An 18,522-nucleotide genomic window follows, 5' to 3' on the forward strand; every position below is an offset into this window, starting at 1 on the left:
CAACCCCCCTTGTAGATAGTGCCTTTTTTACAGCCCCCTGTAGATAATGCCATACAGCCCCCCCTGTACTTAACGCCATACAGAGTCCCCCCTGTAGATAACGCCATACAGCCCCCCCCTGTAGATAACGCAATACAGCCCCCTATGTAGATAACATCATACAGCCCCCCCTATAGATAACGCCATACAGACACCCCCTGTAGATAATGCCATACAGCCCCCCCTGTAGATAACGCCATTCAGCCCCCCTGTAGATAACATCATACAGCCCCCCCTGTAGATAACGCCATACAGCCCCCCTGTAGATAACATCATACAGCCCCCCCTGTAGATAACGCCATACAGCCCCACTGTAGATAACGCCATACAGCCCCCCTGTAGATAACGCCATACAGCCCCCCCTGTAGATAGCGCCATACAGCCCCCCTGTAAATAACGCCATACAGCCACCCCTGTAGATAATGCCATACAGCCCCCCTGTAGGTAACGCTATACAGCCACCCCTGTAGGTAACGCTATACAGCCCCCCTGTAGGTAACGCCATACAGCCCCCCTGTAAGTAACGCTACACAGCAACCCCTGTAGGTAACGCCATACAGCCCCCCCTGTAGGTAACGCTATACAGCCCCCCCCTGTAGGTAACGCCATTCAGCCCCAACCCCCCCAAAAAATCCGACCTATAGTGTGTCCTGCAAAAGACATGTATCCCCTATCCACAGGATAGGGGATACATGTGTGATCGCTGGCACTGATAAGGAGAACGGGGGACAGAAAGTCCCCCAAAGTTCTCCATGACTAACCTCTGACTTCCGGAGTCTGAGCAGCTCAATAAAAAATGAAAGGAGCGCTGGTCACGCATGCGCACAAGCGCGACCGGCGCTCCATTCATTTCTACGGAGCTGCCGACACAGACCCCGGAAGTCCGAGGTTTCTCATGGAGAACTTCAGGGGACTTTCGGTCCCCCGTTCTCCTTATCGCTGCCAGCGATCACACATGTATCCCCTATCCTGTGGATAGGGGATACATGTCTTATGTAGGAACAACCCCTTTATTGGCAGAGCGGGGAGATAGCTCCCTGCTCTGCCGTAGTGTTCAGTGGCATCGCGCTGTAGCAGCCATAGCGGCTGCTAGCGGAGCCTCCAGCCATGGTGGGGGCCCATGCAGGCAGGCGTCATGGGCCCCCTCATGCAGCGGGCCCCGTAGCAGCCGCTACGGCTTCTATAGCGGTAGTTACGCCACTGCACACAGGAAAGATTTGTATTCCAATTTTTATTTCAAGTATCCTAAATTCTAGATACAAATCCTACTCCTGGGAAGGTACTGATTCACTGATTCCAATTCACAGGCAGTTCTAATTCACAAGAAAAACCTAAAATACAAATGTACCTTTTCAAGAGACGTGTAGAGATCTTAGGACTGAACAGGAAACACAGCTTCCATAGTTGTCATGTAACTTGCTGTGTCAGGGGGCTGAGCTTACAGTTTATTTTTTCCTGAATCCTTAGTTGTTTTTCATACAGCAATAAAAGGAAGGTCACAACTAAAAGCAATTCCAGAGTTAGAGATAACGTTGTTAACCTGTATGTTTTATTGTAAAATGTGTCATTCATAAAATAATTTTATGCACTGTTAAAGCAAGTCATAGCAATTTAACTGGGGCACTAAACTAGAAGACAACATTTAGGTCTTATTCACACGACAGGATCCAAGTGTCGGCCGATAAAAGCGGCCGTTTTGGACCGTTCTGATTCTGTTCCGGGCCGTGTTGCCGTTTTTAACGGCCGATTTTGACCCGTTTTGCATCTGTTTTTTCCCTGTCCGTTGTAAATTTGGATGAATTTCAGTTGTCATTTTGCCACACACTTCCCTCTGTAGATAATGCCACACACTGCCCTTTGCAGATAATGCCACACACTGCCCTCTGTAGATACTGCCACAGCCCCCTGTAGGTAGTGCCACACAGCCCCCTGTAGGTAATGCCACAGAGGCCCCTGTAATGCCCCACAGCCCCCTGTAGGTAGTGGCCAGTGGCGGATCATCATTAGGGTGGTTTGGGCGGCCGCCCGGGGCCCAAGGCTCCCAGGGGGCCCATGGCCGCCCGAACCCCCTCATGCCCGATGTCGTCGCTAGCACCGGAGGGAGCCCCGGTGCCAGGACCCCACCTGTCACGAGGCGAGGGGAGCTTTGCTCCTACTTAGCTGCCATGGTCTGTGCTGAAACTCCCCCTCCAGCCCCCCTTCCCTGCTCTACACATCTCTCCTCCTGCTGCTAGCAGTCGGGACATGGGGAGGGGAGACTGTCTGCGGGCTCTGTGTCGGGCTGTGAGCTGAAGTGCTGGAGTGAAGAATCCCCACATCAACCTGCTGAACGCCCTTCACAAATATCCTACATAAAAGGTAAGTGCATGTGTGTTTACAATGTGTACTTTTTATGTGTATAATGTGCATACTACTGTGTGTTTACAATGTGTACTTTATATGTGTATAATGTGCATACTCCTGTGTGTTTACAATATGTACTTTATATGTGTATAATGTGCATACTCATGTGTGTTTACAATGTGTACTTTATATGTGTATGTAATGTGCATACTCATGTGTGTCTGTGATGTGTACGTGTGTGTGTGTGTGTGTGATGTGTACGTGTGTGTGCGCGCGTGTGTGTGTGTACGTGTGTGTGTGTGTGTTTGTGTACGTGTGCATGTGTATTATATATATATATATATATATATATATATATTTATTTCTGCAGCAATTCCGTAGAAACTAGCAGAAATTCTGCTGCAGAAAAAAAGCACCATTTCCTGCATTTTTGCTGAAGGAAATGGTGCGTATTTTGCTGCGTTTTTCCCAATGTTGGGGGATGGTGACATCTCCTCTGAAAAAACACAGCAATTCTGTCCACTTTCCGCAGCAGGAGTTGACATGCTGCAGTGCGAGAAATACGCACCGCAGGACAAAAAGTCTGGTCGGAAATTTTACGCAGCGTCTGGATGAGATTTGGTAAATGTCACTCACTTTGCCGCTACTGTATTCTGCTGCGTATTTTCTGGGCGGAAAATACGCAGCAATTCCGTTAAGTGTGGACAAGCCCTAATAAAGTAGCAGGAGAGTAGATTAGATGTGAACAATTCTCATCCACACTCTGCGTAAATGATAAGTGGGGAAAAAAAGCTCAGAAATTGACCTGCGGTGCGTTTTTTTTTATATTCCGCAGCATGTCAATTGTATTTGCGTAAACGCTGCTCATTTGTTTCGGGTTTTCCCCATTTAATTCAATGGGGAGGTAAAACCCACAACAGATAGCAGATGTTATGTAAAAACGCAATTTAGAAAAAATAAAAATCTTATACTTGCCCAGAATTCTGTTTCTTGGTCCGGGCTGGCCTCCTAGGATGACGTTTCAACCCATGTGACCGCTGCAGCCAATCACAGACCAATTAAACTGCAGCAGTCATATGGGATAAAATGTCATCCCAGGGCTGCACTGTAGCGACGCTGTGTAGCACTACTTACAAGGGGGGGAGCGCTGTGTGGCACTATATATAAGGAAGGGAAGCGCTGTGTGGCACTATATACAAGGGGGAGTGCTCTGTGGCACTATATACAAGGGGGAGTGCTGTGTGGCACTATATGCAAAGGGGGAATGCTGTGTGGCGCTATCTATAGGGGGCTGTGTGGCGCTATCTATAGGGGGCTTTGTGGTGCTATCTACAGGGGGTTGTGTGTGTGGCGCTATCTACAGGTGGCTGTGTGTGTGACGCTATCTACAGGGGGTGTGTGTGGCGCTATCTACAGGGGGTGTGTGTGGCGCTATCTACAGGGGGTGTGTGTGTGGTGCTATCTACAGGTGTGTGTGTGTGTGTGTGTGTGTGTGTGGCGCTATCTACAGGGGTGTGTGTGTGTGTGTGTGTGTGTGTGTAACACTATCTACAGGTGTGTGTGTGTGTCACTATCTACAGGGGTGTGTGTGTAACGCTATCTACAGGTGTGTGTGGCGCTATCTACGGGGGGCACTGTGTATGTGGTGCTTTACTTTACAGTGTGTGACACAATTATATTCAGGGGCGCAGTGCATGGTGATATTATATTTAAGGGCTGCAGAAATGGGTCATGGCCAGGAGAAGTCGTCATGAGCTCTGGACCGGATGGAGAAGAAAAGAGGAAATAAAACTACTAGCATCTGAGACTTCGTCACCTGTGAGTCACTGGATTTGTAGAGAATCTGTCACCTCTCCTGACATGTTTATTATAGGAAATCCTTCCTATATTCCACATAACATCTTTGTGTAGTCCAGGACTGATAGAAAAATTGGTGTTACCATTCCCCTTGTCAGGAGGATGTGTCCCTGCACAGTGTGATACTGTCAGTATGTAGGGACACAGCCCTGTGAAAGGGGAATCGTAACACCCATTCGTTAATGCTTGTGTAAAAAGGTAGTATTAGCAATAGTTACGGCGCAACAGAAGAGAAGGGGGGCCCAAGTTTGGGTGACAGCCCAGGGCCCATGGTCTTCTTAATCCGCCACTGGTAGTGGCCCATAGCCCCCTGTAGGTAGTGGCACAAAGCCCCCTGTAGGTAGTGGCACAAAGCCCCCTGTAGGTAGTGGCTCACAGACCCCGTAGGTAATGCCACACAGCCCCCCATATGTAATGCCACACAGCCCCCTGTAGATAGTTCTAAACAGCACCCCCCCATAGATGGCACCCCCCCTACCTGTCTGTATATAGCTCCACCGTTCCAGGAGAAGTCCCTGACTTCAATGTCCAGTATGGACAGTGAAGTCAGGGACTTCACCTGAAGCGGAGACACCGACCACAGGGTCGGGAATTCCGCTTCAGAAGTGCCTGATGTCACTGTGTCCATATATGGGCACAGTGAAGTCAGAGACTTCTCCTGGAGCGGAAACACCGGCCACAGGGTCGGGGATTCCGCTTCAGAAGTGTCTGACGTCACTGTGTCCATATATGGACACAGTGAAGTCCGGGACTTCTCCTGGAGCGGAATCACCGGCCACAGGGTCGGGGATTCCGCTTCAGAAGTGCCTGACATTACTGTGTCCATATATGGACACAGTGAAGTCAGGGACTTCACCTGGAGCGGAGACACCGACCACAGGTTTGGGATTCCGCTTCAGAGGTGCCTGACGTCACGGTGTCAGGGAAGTCAGGAACTTCTCCTGGAGTGGAAACACCGGCCACAGGGTCAGGACTTCCGCTTCAGAAGTGCCTGATGTCAGTGTCCAGTGATGTCAGGCACTTCTGAAGCGCAATCCCCAACCCTGTGGCCGCTGTTTCCGCTCCAGGAGAAGTCCCTGACTTCACTGTGTCCAAGTATGCACACAGTGACGTCAAGCACTTCTGAAGCGGAATCCCCAATCCCCGGCCACAGCATGCCGATGCTGTGGCCGGGGATTGCGGAGTCCGCTCCTACAGGGAGCAAACAAATACCTGCACTTGGCACTGTGAGGAGGAGAAGGAGAGAGAGAGAGCGACGGAAGACACGGCCGTCACTCGGGACACATTCCAGTGATGGCCATGTATTACCCGGCCCCATAAACTTCTATGGGGGCTGGGAGAATGGCCGAAAATAGGGCATGAAAATAGGGGCTATTCACACGACCGATTTTGGGGCATTAGGGGTCTATTGATCCTCCTGCGGCTGTGTGACGGCCGTTTTATGAACGGCCGTCACACGGCCTGGAAACCGTGTTGTGTGAATAAGGTCTTAGATTTTGAAAAAATAAGCATTTTGTGTATGTAAAATGTTAGAGTATCTTATTAAAAAGATGGTTCACTTTCCGATATTTCTTCTGACAAGTCATCGAGATATGTCAGAAAATCTCATCAGTGGGATCTGTAAGCTAGGTCCCCAACTCAAATGCTAGAATGATGAGGCTGTGGTGCACTACTGGCTGCCTTGTCCCTTCTGCTTCAAGAACATGTAAGCTGAATTTATGTGCCAACCACTGAAAACAATGAAACTGTACTGTGTGCCATTTATGGAAGGTTAGATAGCCAAAGGAACATTTAACACATATATTATAGTTGAGGGTTGACTTGTAGCAGCACCCCGCACTGGAAGAAGGAAGAATCCTTAAAGGGATTTTCACAGAATCGACAATTATCACCTATAATAATAATAATAATAATCTTTATATAGCGCCAACATATTCCGCAGCACTTTACAATTTAAAGTGTTCATGTACAGACAATATCAGACATTACATAGTGACAAAACTACTTTACAATTCAAACTAGAGGAGTGAGGACCCTGCTTGCAAGAGCTTACAATCTATGAGGAAAAAGGGTAGTCACAAAATGTAAAAACTTCTTGTTCCGTACAATGGTTCAGCCATCTTTTATACACACGGGGTGGCACACATAAAGCTGCATGAGCCGGTCACCAGCCAGTGTCTGTGTATGACAGACATGAAGTGCATTAGGGTGCAAGGAGTGTGGGGGATACTGCTGAATGAGAGGGTCAAGTCCTCATGACTAATGTAAAGGGGGGCAGGGAAAGGAGTTAAATAAGGCAATGTTATAGACTTGTCTATAAAGATGTGTTTTTAGGGCACGTTTAAAACTGTGGTTGTTGGGAATTAATCTGATTGTATTTCAGAGGACTGGTGCAACACGAGAAAAATCTTGGAGACGGGAGTGGGAGGTTCGGTTATGGTGAATTTTAATCTAAGGTCGTTGGCAGTTGACGTAGAGTGTGAGTAGGGTGATAGACAGAGATGGGGGAGGAAATGTAAGAAGGTGCAGCTTTGTGGGTGAGAGTAATAAGTTTGAATTTAATTCTGAATGGTATGGGCAACCAGTGCAATGACTGGCACAGGGTAGAGGTATTGGTCAGAAAGATGAGCCTGGCTGCTGCATTGAGGATAGATAAGAGACGGAAAATCAATTAGTAATGAGTTACAGTAGTCAAGATGAGAGAGAATCAGAGCGACAATGAGCATTTTGGCTGTTTCCACAGTACCAAAAGGGCGGATTCTGGAGATGTTTTTGAGATGAAAGTGACAGGAGCATGTAAGTGATTGAATGTACAAAGTAAAGGTAAGATCTGAGTCAAAAATAACCCCAAGACAGCGGGCGTACTGCCTAGGAGTTATGGTAGTGTCACACACTGAGATGGAGATATCAGGTTTAGGTCAGTTAGTAGATGGTGAGAACACAAGGTGCTCAGTTTTAGAAAGATTCAGTATCAGGTAGAGAGAGAACATGATGTTAGAGACAGTGGACAGACAAACACTGGTGTTTTGTATTAGAGCAGGGGTGATGTCATAGGAAGAGGTATATAATTTTGTGTCATCAGCATAAAGATGGTACTGTAGTTGAATCTGCTGATGGTTTGTCCAATTGGGGCTGTGTAGAGAGAAAAAGAGGAGCGGACCTAGGACTGATCCCTGCAGAACCCCGATAGCAAGCGGAACGGGAGAAGAAGTAAAACCAGCAAATGACACACTGAACGAGCGGTCAGAAAGATAGTAAGAAAACCAAGAGAGAGCAGTGAATGGAGCATGTTAAGTAGGAGATTGTGGTCTACAGAGTCAAAGGCTTCAGAGAGATCCAGAAGAATCAGTAGAGAGTAATTGGCGTTAGATTTAGCCACCAAGAGATCGTCGAGACTTTAGTAAGGGCAGTTTCTGTAGCGTGTAGAGTGCGGAAACCAGATTGTAAGTGTAACGTCTATAGCCATGGTCCGTCGTTCGGTCGTTAACCTCGACGGCCGTGGCCATGGACTGCTTACCTCATTGCAGAGTCGTCCCCCTGTCAGGCGCCGGCACTAACTTCCGGATTTAGAGTGTCTCTGGCGGGCGCGCACGCCCGTGCGTGCATGGCCAGTGCGCGCATTTTTGCAGTAACTCTGCAATCTGGCCCAGGATGCCCTGGGCTATAAAAAGGTCTCTGCCCCCTTGCTCTTTGCCAGGGCGTTGTTCGTTACCCATTGTTTGTCATGCTTATGGTCCCCCAGTGCCTACCAGTTTCCCAGTGTACCTTGCTCCTGTATCCCGTATCCTGTTTCCGTGCTATCTAGTGCTATTGCCTGCTGTGCTATTTGCTGTGATGTGCTACAGCCTACGCTTGATCTGCTACGCCTCACCTGACGACTTCCCGCCTCCTGGTCCTGGAAGGGCCTGCCTTGCTACTGCCTACGATTGCCTCAGGTACCCTCGCTGAACTAATTGAACTAATTGAACTGTATACTTACTTTGACCAGCTGCCATCCCGCTACGCGGTACGGCCCAGTGGGTCCACACCCCGCATCGTGACAGTACGCTCTGGCCATGGACCCCACTGGTCAATTCAAGGGCTTGGCACCCTCCCAAGCCATGCAGGCGGATCTGCTGGATCTCCGAGCTAGACAGGATCAGCTCTTCGTGGCAGTGGACTCTATGGCGCAGCAGCTAGGGACGCTAGTTGCTTCTCTTCCTGCTTCTATGCAAGTTCTTCAAGCCGACCCTCCTGTTACTCCTGGTGGCAGTTCCTCTACGGATCCTCGGTTCTCGCTGCCATTGCCCTCTCGGTTCGATGGAGACGCCAGTGCTTGTCGGGGGGTTTCTGAACCAATGCCACATTCATTTTACCCTGCACTCTCGAGCATTTCCATCAGATGGAGCCAAGATCGCATTCATCACCTCCCTCCTGACTGGCAAGGCCCAAGCATGCGCTAATCCTATCTGGGAATGCCAGGGATCTGAGACCCGAGACTTCCAGGAGTTTGTGCAAATATTCCGAACCGTTTTTGAGGAGCCTGGGCTAGTCTCATCGGCAACCACTGCCATCTTCAACCTTCGCCAAGAGGACATCTCCGTGGGCGAGTATACGATCCAGTTCCGGACTCTGGCAGGAGAGCTATCCTGGAACAATGAGGCCTTCGTGGCATCCTATTGGCATGGCCTGTCATCCGAGATCAAGGATGAACTGGCTGCTCGAGACCTGCCTTCTGCCTTGGACGATTTGATTCTGCTTGCCACTCAGGTAGACATAAGGCTGAGGGAAAGATCTCACGAGGTTCTTCAGGAGCGTCGGCGCCCTAGACTGGCGCCCAACTTTCAGCAACCCCTCTTGCCTGCTTCTATTGCTTTGCCCGAGGTCCCGATGCAAGTAGACCGACTAAAATTATCGGTCCAGGAGAAACAGCGCAGGCGCACCTCTGGACTTTGCTTGTATTGCGGCCTCGCTGGCCATGTCGTGCGTCCGTGCCCTCACTAGCCAAAAAAAACCCAATGCCTATATTTGGTTGGAGAGACAACCCTGGGCGTCAACACATTGAATCAAGAACGCTCTTCCAAACTATTCATTCCCGTAACCATCATTGCTGGCGAGAGGTCCCATCAGGTCTCCACATATATGGACTCCGGCTCTGCAGCCAACTTCGTCTGCCAGGATCTTGTGGATCTCCTACAGTTACATAGTTACATAGTTAGTACGGTTGAAAAAAGACACATGTCCATCAAGTTCAACCAAGGGATGGGAAAGTTGCCTACTATCCCGCTTGAAAGGCCTCTGATCGTTGCCTCGGTGGATGGACTGCCATTGCCGGACCCAGTTGTGTCCATAACCAAGCCTTTGAGACTCCAAGTGGGAGCCCTTCATGCTGAATTCATCTCCCTGTTCGCCCTGTCTAAGGCCGTCAACCCCGTGCTGCTGGGTTTGCCTTGGCTTCGTCTGCAGGCCCCCGTCCTGGATTGAAACTCTGGAGAGGTTCTCCAGTGGGGCCCGAAGTGTCTTGACCGCTGTCTGGGTCATATCCAGTCGCCACAGCCTGCTCCTCTTCAATCTTTGACAGGTTTGCATCCCTGTTTCTCCATGTTCGATGATGTCTTCAATAAAAAGGAGGCAGAGACCTTGCCGCCACACCGGGCATATGACTGCATGATCGACCTGGTTCCGGAATCGTCTCCTCCTCGTGGTAGAGTGTACCCTCTCTCCCTGCCAGAGACCCAGTCCATGTCAGCCTACATTAACCCCTTTAGGACACAGCCTGTTTTCGCCTTGTGGACACAGATGATTTTTTCAAATCTGACATGTGTCACTTTATGTGGTAATAACTCTGGAACGCTTTTACCTATCCTAGCGATTCTGAGATTGTTTTCTCGTGACATATTGTACTTTATGTTAGTGAAAAAATTTGGTCGATAAATTCAATATTTATTTGTGAAAAAACTCAAATTTTAGCAAAAATTTGCAAAAATTAAAATTTTTCTAAATTTAAATGTGTTTGCTTGTAAAACAGATAGTAATACCACTTTTCCTCAGATCCAGTAACTCATCAAATTCATGTCCGCCAGGTGTTGCTCCGTCTAAGAGAGAATCGCCTTTACACCAAGTTGGAGAAGTGTGTTTTTGAGAAGAGGTCTCTATCCTTCCTGGGCTATATTATCTCAGATCAGTACCTCAAGATGGACCCCCAGAAGGTAAAGGCTACGCCCCCAAGGTTTAAGGGCCATACAACGCTTCCTAGGATTCGCCAACTTCTACCGACTCTTCTTCCCTAAATTCTCATCCTTGACAGCTCCTATCTCCACCCTCACTAAGAAAGGTATGAATGCCAAGATGTGGACTCCGGAGGCTGAAGCCGCATTTGAATCCTTAAAGAAAGCCTTCACGTCTGCCTCCATTCTGCACCATCCGGTTGTATCCCTACAGTTTTCGTTAGAGGTGGACGCTTCCTCGGTGGGTGCTGGTGTACTGTTGTTCCAGAAAAGATCGAAAGGCAAGGCTGTGGTATGTGGCTACTATTCCAAGCTGTTTTCTTCCGCAGAGCACAACTACTCGATTGGGGACCGGGAGTTACTGGTGTGATCGCAATTTGAGTCACGTTACGCCTTGATCTCCATGCAGGTTCAAATCAGGTGGGTGGGGCGAGCTGCTCGGAGAAGTAAAGACACCAAGACGTCTCTCAAGGCAAAAATACTTCTGACTTTATTTGCAGAGACACAGAGTTTATATAGTAAAAATATCATATAATTACGTGCAAACACATATACATTCTTGTGGTTTCTTTCCTCATTATTCTTATCTCTACATACATTGTTCTTATTCCTTACATCTAATTTTTAATCCGGTGTTCTACCCATATCTATCTTGGCTGTACGCCCAGAACCCAAAAAGTCTGTAAACAGACTCCCTAGTTCCTGGTAGTACCCTCATAACATAATGAATTCGCAATTTCCAGTTTCGGCAGAACATCTGCAGATTATCACATTCCATAACCTTTCAATTATATACAAAATATAGACTCGTTTATCCTTCTACCTTAAAGTAGTACATACATTACACTTATATCATTGATTATAGGTTGTTCTATACCATCACAATCCCTCCTTTTGTGATTTTACCAACACCTAAATTCCAATGCTACTTCTATCTCCTGATAGCAAGGCTTCGATCCATTTCTTCACTTGATTCACACAGGTATGTAGGTGGGGTAATCTCACAACACTCTTTGATCATAATGTATAGGCCTCTGATTGAATGCTTCCCTTATCTTACAAAATGCATAACAATTGAAACATGTAAGCAATATAAACAATATTATGAAACATATCAAGGGTTGGAAAAGCACATGCAGTATCTTAGTGGCAGTGGGGGAAAATCCTGTAAAAACGTCATACCAGTGATGGGCACTGGCATCTTTTATTGCTGACGATAAATTTATTACTTCCCTAGCTGCTATTGTAGCCAATATTTTCACTTTACTTAGAGTTACATTATGGGCTGCTATCAATTTCTTTACGTCTTTAGACTTTTGTAACACTTGTTTTAACTCTTCCAGTGGCAAACTAAAATTTCCATAGGGCAAAGGTTCAGGTACCCATACAGTGGACATTATTTCTTCTAAAGTAGGCAGGAACACTATAGTTTGGTTCCCCCAAGTCAAATGCGTCACATTGTATAGACATCCTGAAAATGGTCCCATGAGATTAAACTGGCTAAGGGTCTGTCTATTGTTAGTTATTAAGCATACATGCTGTGGACCTACTTCAATATAAACCTGTAGGTTAGCTTCTGGGATTATAGTGAGTGCGCATACATTATCCTGGTGCTGCATTAGACAGGGTTCATATATCCCTGACTGTTGATTACATACATATCCTTGCTCTGTTAGTTGGCATAAATCTATATTCCTCGTTTTGTTTTGAGAATCTATGTGTGTTCCTTTCATTTCCGGCATCCAATATTGTCCTAATAATGACACTGGGTCAATCATTACCATTGGCATAACAATAAATTTGCATAATAGAGTAGGATTTTTCACATTGAATGCTATTAGTCTTCCTGCGCACCATCTAGGTGTACACTCAGTATACTCAGGCTGTAACAATAACCACGTATCATTTTTCCTTTCCATAGGTAAAATATCTGTCCATTGCCTGACATGACTACTGAACAATTTATTCTTAAAATTATTCATCTGTTCTTGTTGCCACATGGTTTTAAGCGTACATACTGTCCATTTTACAAAAGTTGATACATTCTGTAATGTTCTATATTCGGTTAGCATACTCTCATTAAAAACATTTAGAAACAGTTGATCTATAGCTAACCCTTTCTGTTGTATGGCAAAGGTAGTAGGTAACCATGACGCACCTATCCTTAATGCAGTAGATGTGTCATCTCCCACTGAGTTTACATAGTTACATAGTTAGTACGGCTGAAAAAAGACACATGTCCATCAAGTCCAACCAAGGGAAGGGAAAAGGGAAGGAAAAATTTCTACACATAGGAGCTAATATTTTTTTGTTCTAGGAAATTATCTAACCCTTTTTTAAAGCCATCTACTGTCCCTGCTGTGACCAGCTCCTGCGGTAGGCTATTCCATAGATTCACAGTTCTTACTGTAAAGAAGCCTTGTCGCCTCTGCAGCTTGAACCTTTTTTTCTCCAGACGGAGGGAGTGCCCCCTTGTTTTTTGAGGGGGTTTTACATGGAACAGGATATCACCATATTTTTTGTATGTGCCATTAATATATTTATATAAGTTAATCATGTCCCCCCTTAGTCGTCTTTTTTCAAGGCTAAATAGGTTTAATTCTTTCAATCTTTCCTCATAACTTAAATTCTCCATGCCCCTTATTAGCTTCGTTGCTCTTCTTTGTATTTTTTCCAACTCCAGGGCATCCTTTCTATGAACTGGAGCCCAGAACTGAACTGCATATTCTAGATGGGGCCTCACTAATGCTTTGTAAAGTGGCAATATTACATCTCTGTCCCGCGAGTCCATGCCTCTTTTAATACACGACAATATCTTGCTGGCCTTTGAAGCAGCTGATTGACACTGCATGCTGTTATTGAGTTTATGATTTACAAGAACACCCAGATCCTTCTCAACAAGTGAATCCGCCAGTGTAGCTCCCCCTAGGACATATGATGCATGCAGGTTGTTGGTACCCAGATGCATAACTTTACATTTATCTACATTAAACTTCATTTGCCAAGTGGACGCCCAAACACTTAGTTTGTTTAAATCTGCCTGCAATTCACAAACATCTTCCATAGTCTGAACTATATTACATAGCTTGGTGTCATCTGCAAAAATAGAAATAGTGCTATTAATCCCATCCTCTATATCATTAATAAATAAGTTGAATAATAGTGGTCCCAGCACTGAACCCTGGGGTACACCACTTATAACCGGGGACCATTCAGAGAAGGAATCATTGACCACAATCCTCTGGATACGGTCCTTGAGCCAATTCTCAATCCAATTACAAACTATATTTTCTAAACCTATAGTCCGTAATTTACCCATTAGGCGTCTATGGGGGACAGTGTCAAATGCCTTTGCAAAGTCCAAAAACACTAAATCTACAGCGGCCCCTCTGTCTAGACTTCTGCTTACCTCTTCATAAAAACAGATTAGGTTAGTTTGACAACTTCTGTCCTTAGTAAAACCATGCTGGCTGTCACTTATAATGCTATTTATTGTCACATAATCCTGTATATAGTCCCTCAATAGCCCCTCAAACATTTTCCCCACGATGGATGTTAAGCTTACTGGTCTATAATTACCCGGGGAAGACCTAGAGCCCTTTTTGAAAATAGGCACCACATTTGCCCTGCGCCAGTCCCTTGGCACTATACCAGTCACTAGAGATTCTCTGAATATTATGAAAAGGGGGACAGAAATAACTGAACTAAGCTCTTTAAGAATTCTAGGGTGTAACCCATCTGGTCCCGGAGCCTTGTGCACATTTATTTTATTTAATTTAGCTTGGACCATCTCTACATTCATCCAATTCAGTATATCAGCCGATATATTAACAGCACTGGCACCGGCTACATCAGCTGCTCTTTCTTCAGTTGTATATACAGAGCTAAAGAACCCATTTAGTAACTCTGCCTTCTCTTGATCCCCTGTGATCAACTCCCCATTACCATTATCTAGGGGTCCTACATGTTCAGACCTTGGCTTTTTTGCATTTATATGCTTGAAGAATTTTTTAGGATTTGTTTTACTATCCTTGGCCACCTGCCTTTCATTTTGTATTTTTGCTAATTTTATTACATTTTTACAGATTTTATTAAGCTCTTTATATTTTACAAAGGCTACAGCTGTACCCTCAGATTTGTATTTTTTAAATGCCCTTTTTTTGTCATGTATTGCCCCTTTCACAGAAGGTGTAAGCCATGTGGGGTTTAATTTGAGTCGTTTATACTTATTACCTGTAGGAATAAATTTTGCACTATAATAACTCAAAGTAGATTTGAAAATCTCCCATTTATCATTTGTTCCATTATTTGACATTAGTTCTTCCCAGTCCATATCCTGAATTGCAGCCCTCATCCTGGAGAAATTGGCTTTCTTAAAATTAAATGTTTTTGCCCTCCCAGCCTGCGTTTGTTTTTTACAGTATAGGTAAAATGTAACTATATTGTGATCACTGTTACCGAGGTTTTCACGAACATTGACATTCCCAACAAGATCTGCATTATTAGAAATGACCAGATCCAACAGAGCTTCACCTCTAGTCGGGTCTTCCACAAACTGGCCCATAAAATTTTCCTGCAACAGGTTGAGGAAATGTCTCCCCTTTGCAGTTGAAGCCGAACCATGACACCAATTAATATCCCGGAAATTAAAATCTCCCATTATCACTACAGTACCCGCCTGTGCAGCCCGCTCCATCTGTTTATATAGCTGAACTTCCATCTCCTCAGTTATATTGGGGGGTCTATAGATTACAGCAAAAGTAATTTTTTCAGTGTTTACCTCCCTTTCTAGTTCCACCCACAAGGTTTCAACCTCCTCACAGTCTTCACCCACTATTGTCTCTTTCACACTCGCCTTCATATCACTTCTCACATACAGACATACACCACCACCTTTCCTTTTTGTCCTGTCTTTACGAAAAAGTGTAAAACCCTGTAGATTTACAGCCCAGTCATGTGAAGAGTCCAGCCATGTTTCAGCAACACCAACTATATCTATATTTTCTTCCAGTATCAAGGCCTCCAGCTCCCCCATTTTACTTGCTAGACTTCTGGCATTTGTGAACATACACTTTAACTTGCCTGTCAGTTTTTCACTTTTATTATCAGAAATGTGATTTGACATTAATCGGTCCTTTTTATTTACACTGATGTTTTGTAACGAAAGGATCTCCTTATCCTGTTGTCTAGTCCTCTCCCCACATTCTGTTTCTCCCCCCACCAATATAGTCTGACCCCTCTCTAACCTGGCTACCCCTTTTTTTTCTACATTGACCTCCCTCCTCAGCCCTAGTTTAAATACTCCGCCACCCCAGCTAGAATTCTCTCCCCCAGCACAGCGGACCCCCTTCCATTTAGGTGCAAATCATCTGCAGAATACAGTTTGTACCCCAATGAAAAGTCAGCCCAGTGCTCTAGGAACCCAAATCCTTCTCCTCTACACCAAGACTTCAGCCATGCATTTAACTCCCTAAGCTCCCGTTTAATTTGTTCATAACTGTTTCTAACTGTATACCATTCAATACTCCTAATCCCGTTCCCGCCCCTCCTAATAGCGTGTCATACCATTCTCTTTTTTGTCTATGACAGCTGGGGGATTCAGGGAAGGAAATATTGAAGTGTACATTCTTTTTCTGCTGTTGGGTTACAGCGCTCTTACATGTATGTGGTATTCTTTCTAAATTCTGTTCAGTAACATTTGGTTTGTGGCCATCGTGTAAAAATTCAACACATAACACATAGGTAGTTCTATTTTCGATCCTGGTGTTATTGGTGCACCAAAGTCCAAACATATTTTGATCAATAGAAAAAGTATCAGCCAATTTTGGATATTTGTATTGTGTTTCATTGTAGAACCTCCATCTGTCCGTATTTCTCGGGGCATCATATTTCATCAGAAAGCCTACCTGTCGCTGTTCCTGCATAAATGTTCCTTTTGGTATCTGATAACAATCAAGATACCCTTTTAATTTTATAGTTATATTATCAGCATCCTTGGGTATTCTTGCATACAACATCCGTGAATCTGGGGGTCCATTTCGACATAAGGCTGGTGCAGAGATAGAAATATTGGCAATAGTGCAAAAACTACTCCCGTTCGCTTTTTCCGGAGGGGAAGGTGCACACGTAAAGTTACCGTGTTCCGTTTGGTTGCTCTTCTGTAACCATCCTGCTTTAAAACTTCCACAATCCTGAGGAGGTCGTGTTAATTCTGACGGTGTATGGGGGGCAATTTCTTTCAAGATTAGAATTCCCAACATCCACATAAAAATTCTAAACATCTTCTTTAGAGTCTTCTTTCATTTGTACTGTAATTTTTTTGCAATGGCTGGCGTGAATCCAACTTGTCTTTCCTTCGAGCTTTACAGAGGTGCTTGTTGTGAGTAGGACTTGAAACGGTCCATCAAATCTTGGGTCTAGACTTTTCCTCACGTGTCTCTTAACGACCACCCAATCTCCCGGTTCCAGCTTATGCGTACCTTCAACTGAATCGGGATCTGGAATGGAAGCAAAAACTTGTGCATGCACCTTGGTCAATTGTTTGTTCAGTGTTGATACATAATCTGTTAGTCTACCATACTGCATTTGGAGCACCTGTGGAAAATAACATCCTAATCTGGGAGCCGATCCAAATAAGATCTCATATGGGCTGAGACCTGTTCTTTTTGTTGGAGTGTATCTTACTGAGAACAAGGCTAATGGTAGACACTCGGTCCATGGTTTCCCGGTTTCTACCATTGCTTTTTGGATTTTCAATTTGAGAGTCCCATTTAGTCTCTCAACCTTCCCACTACTCTGTGGATGGTATGGTGTATGTAGGGCTTGACTTATGCCTAGAGCTGACAACACATAGTTCATGATTTCACCCGTAAAATGAGTTCCTCTGTCGCTCTCGATCACCTCTGGAACTCCATATCTGCACACCACCTCGTTGATCAGTTTCTTTGCTGTGGCTACGGCTGTAGCTTTGGTTACTGGAAATGCTTCTGGCCATCCTGAAAAGAGATCAATACAAACAAGCACATACTCATAGGTACCAACTTTGGGTAATTGAATATAGTCTATCTGTAGTCTCTGGAATGGGTAAATTGGCTTTGGGGTGTGTTTTTGTGGCACTTTCACTGTTCTCCCCACGTTATTGGTGGCACATACCATACACCCTTGTACAAACTTACTCGCTACAGTGCTAAACCCTGGAGCATACCAGGTTTTGTTAACCAAGTCCATCATTGCTGTTTTTGACTGGTGTGTCTGTCCATGCGTTACCTGTGCCATCATAGGGAACATTGTTTGTGGCAGACACAGCTTATTTTGTTGTTGCCATAGTCCATCCGCTCTCAGGGTAGCTCCCTGATTCTGCCATCTAGTTATTTCTTCTTTGGATATTTGGTTTTGCAGATTTTGTAGTATTGTGGGGCTGATGTTGACCACGGAGTCTTCAGGATGTTGGTACATCATAACTGTTACTGGATTCACAGGCTTCAGGGCTGCGGCTTTTGCGGCTTGGTCTGCCAGGGCATTTCCTTTTGTCTCTGGTGAACTCACCTTAGTGTGAGCTTTAATTTTTACTACTGCTACTTCTGTGGGTAACATCAGGGTCTCCATCAAGTATTTTACAAAGTCTGCATTCTTTACAGGTGTACCTGCAGAGGTCAAAAACTGTCTTGCCCTCCATATGGGGCCATAATCGTGTGCAATCCCAAATGCATATCGAGAGTCAGTGTATATATTTGCTGTCTTTCCTTCTGCATGTTGGCATGCTGCTGCCAGGGCCTTAAGCTCCGCTTCTTGTGCTGAGCGGGACGCTGGTAAGGAGGCTGCTTCTAGGACTACATCTTCGGTGGTTACTGCATATCCTGTAAGAAAAGATCCTTCTACAAAATACCTTGAACCATCCACAAAGAGTATTAGGTCTGGGTTTTGGAGTGGGGTATCTTTTACATGTGCAAACCCCACTGTTTCCTGGGCCATAAGGGCCATACAATCATGTTCATCAGTTTCAGGCAAAAATTGTGACCATACTTTACCTACGTCTTCTCCCCCTTGCTCCAAAGGCAGTAAGGTAGCTGGGTTCAAT

The sequence above is a fragment of the Rhinoderma darwinii genome, chromosome 10, assembly GCF_050947455.1.
Source record: "Rhinoderma darwinii isolate aRhiDar2 chromosome 10, aRhiDar2.hap1, whole genome shotgun sequence".
Lineage (NCBI taxonomy): Eukaryota > Metazoa > Chordata > Amphibia > Anura > Rhinodermatidae > Rhinoderma > Rhinoderma darwinii.